The sequence below is a fragment of the Rhinatrema bivittatum genome, chromosome 5, assembly GCF_901001135.1.
Source record: "Rhinatrema bivittatum chromosome 5, aRhiBiv1.1, whole genome shotgun sequence".
Classification (NCBI taxonomy): domain Eukaryota; kingdom Metazoa; phylum Chordata; class Amphibia; order Gymnophiona; family Rhinatrematidae; genus Rhinatrema; species Rhinatrema bivittatum.
The window spans coordinates 385,333,087-385,344,519 of NC_042619.1; positions in this window are offsets into that span (position 1 = coordinate 385,333,087).

Here is an 11,433-nt window from a genome sequence, read left to right on the forward strand (position 1 = left end):
GGGCAAGCTCTTTCTCAGCGGCAGCTGATTCTCCAACTTTCTCCTCACCTCCACATTAGCATCCCCTAAACTTATTTTTTTCATTTCGTAAAATAGCCCACACTGCATGCAAACAGGGACGAGAACTTCTAAACAGGTGTGTAGGCGCACATGTGCGTGCATTCGTCGGCCTGCATCCAGGGTCATGGCCATTTTATAGCGTACACAAGTATATGCACGCGTGTTATAAAGTAACTGTGCACACAATTTTAAGTGGGCCCGTGCCTATGCACACAAATATACCCCGTCTATGACGTAAGTGGGGGGGGGATTTCAGTGGGCGTGTGCCAGCGCCATTTCCAGTTCTCCCAGTTTGTTCCCTGTTCACCCAGGTAAGGGATAGGAATTCCAAACCTTCCTTGTTTAATAGCCTCCCATTTCTCCTGTTAGCCCCTTACTTTTAAAACTCCGCTGATCTATTTTTTCTTTATTTTATTACTTAGATGTCCTCCATAGCAGAAGTAAAGGTATGTGGCGGCAGGGGACCCCGGTGCGTGCCAGTGTTGCGTATTTACGCTCAGATTAGAATTTGAAGTCAAGGTACGCCCATTCCCCCACCCAAACTTCGCCCACACCCCTGACCCTTTTTCAGAACTTTTCATTTGTGTGCGCAGCGGGAGGTAGGCACGCATGCGGATACCTTTTAAAATCCGTTTGGCACATGCCAGACCAACATTTTCACGTATCTCCCGTTTTGGCACACAATGGACTTTTAAAATTCACCTTTGTGAGTGGGTGCACATTAATGCCTGTGCACCAGCAGGTGCCCAGCCACATAAATCGGGCTTCTAGCACGTAAGTCAGGGTATTTTTAAATGGGCACACATCCACGCCATGACCATTTTCACCGCTATGCTCAGTCTGCAGTTAGGTCCTCCAAATTGCCCTGGTTTAATAGCCTGTACTCCCCCTAGTTAGCTCAGACCTTTTAAACCCCCTCCAAAATGGCAGGTTTTTTTTTTAAAAACGTGCACCTTCTCTATAGCAGACATAAACTTACGTGACAGTGGACCTGGGCACGCGCATAGGTATTTATGTGTGCACATAGGTATTTATGTGTGCACATAGGTATTTATGTGTGCACATCTCTTGGCTATGTCCTAAAAAGCCCATGCTCCACCCAGACCTTTGCCTAGACCACGCCCCTTTTTGAAATCTAGTGAGATGTGCTCGCTGCAGGAGATATGCGTGCATCTGAGCAGCTTTTAAAGTTCCGCCAGCGTGTACAGGCCCAGCTTGAGCATTCATCCCCTCACTGATGCACGTGCCGGGCTTTTAAGTCTGCCTCTAAGTGTACTATTTGCAAACAGTGTGCTGCACTATTTTCTGAAACAAGAACAGATTTTTTTTCCAGGGTTTTTGGGGCCATTTTCATATTTTTTTTTTTGGATTTAACAAAACAAAATTAAAATTGTCAATTTCAGTTTAGATTATCATTCACTTTAAAAGAAATGCACATCCCCGCTTTCTAAGCCTTCTTAAATGGTTTACCAAATTTACCAGAATTTTCTTTCTTTCTGGATTAAAACGCCTATGAAATAAAGTTTTACATCCGTATGGCAGATCTTTTTTGCATGCCAAAAATATTGTGCAGTGCAGCAAGACCTTAATGTGCACTTGATGTGAACGAGGTTGTGCTAAAATTAGCCCAGTTTTGCATGAAAATGAGGGAGTGCCATATGCAAATTAGGTTTTACTGGGCCCACAGAATATAGTATGTATGCTTGCCACACTTGCTATTTTATATGGCCATTTGTGGTACGAAAGGTTGCAAGATGGTGTATGGGGGAGGGGGGGAGGGGGAGGTGCTATCTGAGTGGTTAAAAATGTGAACGTACAAGTAATAATAGCATCAAGTCGTAGTCAGCATAAGCATGCAATGCAAGTTTCATGTTCATTTTGGGAAAAGGACCCTGGCATATGCATACTTTCAATCACCCGATCCTGCTTCATTTTTTTAATTGTTAAAAGTATATTTGGATTGATTCTGCCAATTCTGTGGTTGTATTTTTTTTTATAATTTGATTCGTGAGTATAGATAAAGATATATTAAGAGGGCTATGGTTGCCTGCTGCTTTGCTTTGGGTAAATTGAGGAGACACTCACATATAATCCTACAGCATTCACATGCTAATACACCCCTCAGAATTTCCCCAACACACATCCACCAAGTTTACATATCAAATGCACTCCCACGGGTACTCGCTCACACATACCTAATCACAGAAACACCTCCATACACGCATGCACATATACTCACAATCCCCTCACAACCACCCCCCTCAATAGAACCTTAGGGCTGGATTTTCAAAGGCCTATGCGCGTAAATCCAGTTACGCATGCCGGGCCTATTTTAGAAAGGCCCGGTGATGCGCGTAAAGCCCCAGGACGCGTCTAAGTCCCGGGGCTGTACTAAAGGGATGAGGAATTCCAGGGGCAGGGCAGGGGCGGGACCAGAGGCGCAAAAGGTTTGATAACATTTTGGGGAAAGTTAGAGTAGGGCTGGGGGGGGGGGGGGAATTGTTAGTGGAAGGGGTGGGAAGGTCAGGTTAGGGGGAAGGGAAGTTGCCTCCCAGGCCGCTCCAATTTCGGAGCAGCCTGGGAGGGAACGGGGGAAGCCCGCGGGCGTCGGCGCACGCAAGGCACACTAGTGTGCGCCCCCTTGCGTGCGCCGACCCCCGATTTTATAACGTGAGCACGCCTGCATGCGCATGTTATAAAACCAGGCGTACATGTGTGCATGCCTGGTAGCGCGTGCACATGTACGCCCGCGCGCTGGTTTAAAAATCCACCCCTCATATTGTAATCATTTTTGTCATATTGTTGAAATTGTGTTTATTACAAAAAATTGGAGACACATCCCACATGCAGAGGCAATGATAATAAAGAACATTTGGCCACAGACGTTACATGATATAATAGATATCTAGAATTTCTCCCTTCTTAGTGCAATCTTTTGGCAGCATTCAAATCTTTCTGTTTGAGGAAAAGCCCCCTAAGAAAATTAAATGAATGTAATGGTGAGGAAAACATGCAGATGCCTTTCTAAGCTAAGTCATGCTTCAATGAAGAAATGCGTTCAGTGAAGGGAGAAAAGAAATCATAGGATGACCTATTCCCATGCTAAGTGGTGGAATTAGGGAACCTGAATGAAGTACATTCTCCCATCCCTATGTCCTGTGGGGCAACAGCAGGCTGTGAGATAAAGAACAGAAATGGCATGATCATCAACTTTCCACATGCACTAACCGCCAGCACAAACTCACATGTTATGCTGATAGTATAGGAGTAATGAATAGGCATCAGACAGTTTTCATGGCAGGCAGGAAGAGAGAAGGCAAAGAGGCAAAGAGGGTTTGCCCTCACGAGCCTCTTCCTTTTATTGTACATTCATACAAAGGCAGATGATGTGTCATTACATGATTGGCTACTTTCCCATAGCAACAGAAGAGTCATTACACCATTGGCTTTGGCTCAGGGGGTGTGCACGGATCATATCATTGGCTGCTGAAATCTATACCTCCTGACTTTGTCCTGCCTCTGACTAGGGAAAACCCAGCCCTTCTTTCAGGCTAACAGGATTAATTATAGGCCAGAGAAATACATGAAGTCAGGTATCCTCTCCTAGGCAGAGAGGCTTAAGCACAAGTGATGCTTTTATTCAGGCAAATGTCAGGGAGAAGGGAAGTTAGTGTTTAAACCCTGAAATGGCTTGCTGGCAAGCGCATATTTCCCACATCTCACCCTTTCTGTTTTTGTTTAGGGCAGCTCAGTAAAGCTTTAGACCCTTACTGAATCTGTTATGTCTTGGTATGGGCTGGAAATAGGGGAAGGGGGATATGAAGAGAAGAAAGCTATGATTCGACGTGGTGTGCCAGCTGTCGATGAGCTTCTGAATCTCCATATCACCCAGAGCTGGTGCAGGTGGTGTGCCAACGCTGCAGGGCTCATGATTCCCTATTAGGCACCTTACAAGACATCTTTGTATTCGGGCTGAGAGCAAGGTTTCAATATGGATATGAGGGTTGGGTATGCACTGAATACAGCATCACAGGCAGATAGTTAAGATAATTACAGTAATTATAATAGAAATCACCCTTTTGAGACCAGAAATATCAGGGAGCCAGGACCATAGCCAGTCCCATGGAGAAGTTGGTATTCTGTCTGAAAGTGGTGCATCAGCAACCATGGTTTCTATCTGCTCTATGGTATGTGTGAGGTTTGCTTTATAAACTGATATGTACACACAGCAATGAGATCCAATTAATGCACAAACACCATCCTTTAAGGCTAAAATAGCTTCTAAGGTATAGCTGTTCTGTATGCTACTTCTCTAATCTGAGAAACTTCTGTTGTGAGTAGTTTTAATGCATGGACTGTCTGATTAAGTATGGCAGTCGTCCAGTTAGCTAGGATGTGTAAGTCTCTGTAATTCATAGTTGTCCCCATTGGGGGAAACAGGCTTCTAGCTATCTGAGTTTCTGTATACTTTTCTATGGGATTATTTATCGCCTCCCTTTTGTTACGGAGCCTTGCTTTGGGTAACTTTTTGACTGCATAGTATGAGGGAAGGATGTAGCCTAAAGTGCATCTGTCTCTCCCTCTTGGGGAAATGTACATATATGCTCTACGCCCACATAACATCCATATGTTTCCTAACAGATTAGTGGACATGTCATTGGTTATCATTTGGGCTATATAACTACAAAAGGTAAATCCTTCATCCCCTCTATACTTTCTGTACTTGCTTGGGTCTCCCACTGCACATCCTGAAATCTGCCAATTGCATACATATATGTGGTATAACTATGCAAGTGTTCAGTGATTAATACAAATGTTCAGTTACAATATGGATATTTCCCACCTGAATTCTCTTTCCATCCCCTGTATCATAGTCCCAACAAAGAGCGGCAGTCTCTTGAATACAACAGGTGTGAAAAGTTCTGATTCGAGGATGTACATGTTGTCCTGTCAGAGTCCTTGTTCTGAATTCGCCATAGCTGGAGAAATAAGGCAAAGGATGAGGATGCAGAACACAATTGTTAATGAGTTGGCATTCAGGCAAGAAAAGGCGGCTAATAAGTTCTCTGGAGTTTTCTCAAGGCCTTGCTGTTCTAAGAGTTGTGCAGATTGGTTGGATAGGGCCTTGATCTGTCCCCAGGTCATGTGGTGCTGCTTTTTGCAAGGAGTCCGGTCTCTGTCCTTCTGAGGGCTGTGGAGGCTCAGGGAGAAGTTGGGGATCGGGTCCTGTAGACCTGGACACCTTTCCATCTTTCCACGGCTTGATATACCTGTGGAAGCAAGCAGAGAAACATATCCTCGTTCCCCATTTTAAGGGAACGGGACCATACCAGACATTAAATATTCTATACAAAACTGATGGCTGTGGGTGACTAACCCTAGTCCCATAATGATTACTCATGGCTGTGGTCTTATATTTGAACCTGATATGTTTAGATGATTTAAAGTAAACAATACTTTGTTCAGGGGGAAAATCCAGGGGCAATCCCCCTTTTTTCTTTTTGTTTGGTCCAGAGCTCTTAAGGGTATGATTTGCTCTCTCCACAATGGCTTGCCCTGTGGTGTTGTAGGGGATGCCAAATAAGTATTTAATGTTCAATTATTGACAAAATTCATGCAAAGAAATGGCTGCAGAAAGCAGAGCCATTATCAGTTTTCAGGACAGAGGGTAGCCCCATTATCAAGAAAGTTTTTATGCAGTGATCAATTTTCATTCAGTAAAATAGCAATAAATGTAAATTAATCCTTTAAAGGAAAAGTCATTTGCAGTAAGCAGGATCAAATGACAAGTATATAAGACATTACATTAAACATATGTTACACAAGACTGACATATATTCATTCATCTTGCAAATATTCGTTTACACAAAACTGACACATATTCATCCATCCTGCAAATATTTCTTGCATCAAGACAGACAACAGATAACACATAATTTGAGCTAAAAATCTATCAAAAAGTTATCAAAAACAAAATTAGATCAAGGATCAAAAATCAAACGTCAAAAGGCGTTAGAAAAATGTTAAAATAAACTGCAAAGTGTTCATCTTCACATCTCTTCATGGCAGCGTCAATCTGGAAAATATTAAAAACTGGCATACAGCAAAAAATTACTAAGGTAAGGATAAAAGTGAAATTCTTACTTTTTTAACCTTGGAGAATCAATTCTATCATTCAATTTAATAAAATCAATTTGGATTTGCAAGAAAAGGTTTGGGAGGGATTGCTTTAGATGTAGCAACCTCTGTCAGTAAAAATTATAAGGTTCAGAATTCTGTAAAAATTTGTGAAAAAGAAAATAAAACTGAAGTTTCCTTAAGACATGAGGACCGCAGATCTGAAAAATAAAAACTATTATACAACAGAATTATTAAAACAATAATATAATATAACTTGTAGAATAGCATAGCGCCTCCTAGTGGAGACCCCATCATTACTTTATAGATTGCAACTATTGTTCCAGGTTGCAATCAATAATACTCTGAGCTTACTTTCAATGTGGAATATCAGAATAGAATTTCTTCTTATAATTATTAGAATAGGAAATTAAACACGCTGTTTGCTAAGCTCTGTCTGCTGCATGCTAAAGTGACTGTAACTACTATTAATCTGTCTGAGTTATAACATATATAAACTAGAGAGAAACTGCAGGACTAAGTCCAGTTTTTTTTTCTCTTTTCAAAAGTTCTCCCTCCCTCCCCCATGAGTGGCTAGCAAGAGTTACAGGGGGGGGGAGGAGCAGTGTTTCTCAAAAGAAAAGAACTGCACCCAAGGAGTTAATCCTTCAGTCAATAGAAACGTAAAGATAGCTTTGTTTAACAAATTAACATCAACCATAGACAATGGCTTGGCAAGGACTGATTCCCTGCAGACAGACACCATTCCAATCCACTTTTGTCCTGAAAGGTAGAATCACAGTAGCAATTCAAACTATAAACTTAAATCTCAGAGAAATGGAGTCATTTTAAATGTGAGTCAAATTAACTTTGCAAAAAGGGAAACTTTCACATGTAATTTACACAGAATATTATTCAAATTTCAGTACAGTTTTAACATAAGGCTATGCATTCACTTTGTGGGGGAAAATACTCTCAAAGTATGCAGATTTTTTTTAACTGAATTTCAAATAGAAACTACTCCTTAAGCATGCAGTCCCTCTGCAACTGAACATCGAAGACCAGGAGAAACCATTTTTTCCAAATTTGTACTGTCTGCACAGTTACTTTGCCTAATCTGGTCTGCAAGAGGTCATTGAAGTGTATAATTAAATCAATTTTTTCATAGTGATATTTTCTTTGCTTGTAACGCATGAGTCTAATTAAATCCTTTTTTTCATATTGATATTTTCTTTGCTTGTAACGCAGGAGTCTAATTAAATCCTTTTTTTCATATTGATATTTTCTTTGCTTGTAACGCAGGAGTGTAGCTGCTTGGCCCAAGGTCTTACACGCTGATTTCTTTGAAGACCTGTGGGCATAGTCGCTGCACATGGCACTTGCTGCCACACCCAGCTCTTTAATCCCCTTTGTGGTGGGGGAAGGGGGTTGCAGGCAAGATGGAGGAAGGCTAGTTTTTCTGACCTCAGTGTTTTCTATTTCCTGGGGTCTTTTCTCTGAGGTGGATGCAGAGGAAGCCCCAGCAGCCATGTGAGTGTGTGTCTCCAGATGTTCTATTTCATTTTCTGTCCCCCTTTGTTCATGGTTCTTTTCTGGGATGGGGAAGGCTTGAAGTCCTTCTAATAATTCTGTTTCTGTAAGGTTTTCTTTCTGCAGTTTCTGCTGAAATTCAATGCTAATCGCCCCACCCAGGCCAGGTGGTGGCTCTATTGTTCTCAAGGGTTGCTTTTCTAAAGAAATGGGGAAGGTGTGAATTGCTTGTGCTTTTGGTGTAGGTATGGGGAGCTGAGGATACAAAGAATTTGCTGTCTCTGAGGAAGACTGAGAAGATGGGGGAAGGGTATGTCTGCCTGCTTCTAAAAGCACATGGTTTGAAACTGCTGTTTTTAAACCTTTTTTTTCTACCATGTGTTCGATGGCTTCTGTACATTTTTGCCAGATTAATCTTTGCTTTATGGGAGCTCTGGGAGCCATATGAAGATAATTGCCGATTGAGATCCATTCCTGGGTATTTAGAGTTCCAGACTCCATCGAATACCAAGGGCAACGGCAAGCTATTTCACTTATTAATTTTTCTAAGTCCCCCAGGCTGACTTGCGCTATTTTTCTTCTGGTGATGAAATAATGATTATTGATGATTTGCTGCAGCTTCCTGGCATGTAGCCTCTGCTGTATAGTCAAATCATTGCCCATGCTTACGAGTGTGGGGAACAAACTTGCTGAGAAATACTTTTAAAAATTACTAAGAAGTACTTTTTTTTTTTTTTTTTAAATATTACGATTGCAAATCTGTTGAACAGTACGTACCTTTAAGCTATGACCAGCCGAAATAAGCATGGAGTTTATCATCACGTCACAAGGGTCACCAGATATAGGAGTAATGAATAGGCATCAGACAGTTTTCATGGCAGGCAGGAAGAGAGAAGGCAAAGAGGGTTTGCCCTCACGAGCCTCTTCCTTTTATTGTACATTCATACAAAGGCAGATGATGTGTCATTACATGATTGGCTACTTTCCCATAGCAACAGAAGAGTCATTACACCATTGGCTTTGGCTCAGGGGGTGTGCACGGATCATATCATTGGCTGCTGAAATCTATACCTCCTGACTTTGTCCTGCCTCTGACTAGGGAAAACCCAGCCCTTCTTTCAGGCTAACAGGATTAATTATAGGCCAGAGAAATACATGAAGTCAGGTATCCTCTCCTAGGCAGAGAGGCTTAAGCACAAGTGATGCTTTTATTCAGGCAAATGTCAGGGAGAAGGGAAGTTAGTGTTTAAACCATGAAATGGCTTGCTGGCAAGCGCATATTTCCCACAGATAGTTATCTGAGTGAGTCAAGTGACCTCATTCTGATCAACTTCTAATGTTCTTGTTGAAAAGCTTTGTTATTAAGCAGTCAAGATTCCTTCATTCAACAAGAGAATCCACTTGCAAATGGAATTGCTAAAAATTAAATTCCTCAAGTGACTTGTCAAAGAAAGAAAAGCATAAAACAGATTGTAATGTGAGAACTCAACCACCTCCCTCTACAAATATAATATTGGAAAACATGGCTCTATATGCATTACGAACTTGTTAATGCTATAGGAGGTTGATATCAAAGGCTTTGTCTGGCTAACTTATAGAGCTAACCAGACAAAAATCAAGATTTAAATATCTTCCTGTGCCACGTGAACTCAAATAAATTGAGTTCACGTGAAATTAAACTGGATAGAAAGAGGTGGCTCTGGAAGTGTTCCAGGGATGGATCTGAATATTAGACACTCTCTGGCTAAAGTTATACATATAAAAAGCCTGCTCAGAATAATACCTGTGCCAAAGTGATTTATTAATTTTATTTATTTATTTATTTAATATTTATACACATTTATAGACTGCATATTCTAAATCTGCAAAAATACAATAAAAACAGACATCCAACTAAAAACAGGAAAAAAAAACAAAAACCCAACAATCCAGCAGTACTCCTATATTCAATTTACCAGACCTGAAGATAAACTTGTACCTTCAAAGGTCTCAGTGGCCAAGCTAAATTTTATAAGATAGCTGCCAATTTAATAAATATCTATCTTGCTCAAATGTCTATAGTACTTGAATGTAATATGCTTTGAAGGGTCTGAAAGGCATCAGGGCACGCTAGGGAGGAAAAGTTTCTAGATGAAATAAATGACTGCTTCATGGCACAGTTGGTTTGGAAACTGACGAGAAGGGGAGCCATTTTAGACCTAATTCTTAGTGGAACACAATATATGGTGCAAGAGGTAATGGTGGCGGGCCACTATATATAGAAGTGATATCAAATTTAATTTAATGACCAGAGGGAGGACATTAAATACATTTATAGCTCTAGCATTAAACGTTCAAAAGAGATACTTTGATAAAATGAGGAAACTAGTTATAAAAATCTGAAAGGTGCAGCTACAAAAGTTAAGAGTTTATATCAGGTGTGGTCATTGTTTCAAAATTGTTCTCCTGGAGCTCCAGTGCTGATGTTTTCCATGCATTAAAAAGAGTGGAAGGAAGACTAAATAACTGCTGGCATAGTTAAAAGATGAGGTAAAAGAGGCTATTTTAGCAAAAATAATTGATTTCAAAAATTGAAAAAAGGTGCCGGCTGAAGAAAATAGGAAAAAGCATAAGTATTGGCAAGTTAGATATAAAACATTGATAAGGCAGCCTAAAAGAGAAGGTGAAAATAAGCTTGCTAGGCAAAACTCTTTATAAAAGCTTTTATAAAAATATATTCAAAGCAGGAAACCTGTGAGGGAGTTGGTTTGACCATTAGATGACTGAGAGGTTATGGGGCACTTAGGGAAGGTAAGGCCATAATGGGTAGCCTAAATTATTTTTTATGCTTCGGTGTTTACTGAAGAGGATGTTTGGAAGATACCTGTTCCAGAAGCTATATTCACTGGTGATAATTCAGAAGAACTGAAACAAATCACAGTGAAGCTGGAAGATGTAATAAGGCTGATTGACAAATTAAAGAGTAGCAAATCACCTGGACCAGATGATATGCACCCTAGAGTTCTGAAAGAGCTAGAAAATGAATTTGCAGATCTATTACTAGTAATTTGTAACCTATCATTAAAATGATCCACTGTATCTGAAGATTGGAGGGTGGTCTGTGTAACCCTGATCTTTAAAAAGGGCTCCAGGGTTGATATGGGACATTATAGACCAATGAGTATGACTTCAGCACAAGGAAAAATCATGGAAAATATTTAAAATAACAAAATCACAGGACATATAGAAAGACATGATTTAATGGGTCAGCATGGATTTACACAAGGGACATCTTGCCTCACCAATCTGCTACATTATTTTGAAGGATCTAATAAACATGTGGATAATAGTGAGCCAGTGGATGTAGTATATTTGGATTGTCAGAAGGCATATTACAAAGTGCTGCATGAGAGATTCCTGAGAAAATTAAAAAGCCACGGGCTAGATGGCAATATCTTATTGTAGATTGTAAACTGGTTAAAAGATAGGAAACAGAGTAGGATTATATGATAAGTTTTCTCTATGGTAAAAAGTAAACAGTGGCATGCCTTAGGGATCTGTACTTGGACTGGTGCTTTTTTAATATATGTATTTATAAATGATTTGGAAAGGAGAATAATGAGTGAGGTGATCGTTTGTTAAATCACAAGTGGATTGTGGAAAATTGTAGGAGGACCTTGCAAGACTGGTAAACAGGGCATTTAGATGACAATTGAAATTTAATTTGGACAAATGCAAATTGATACA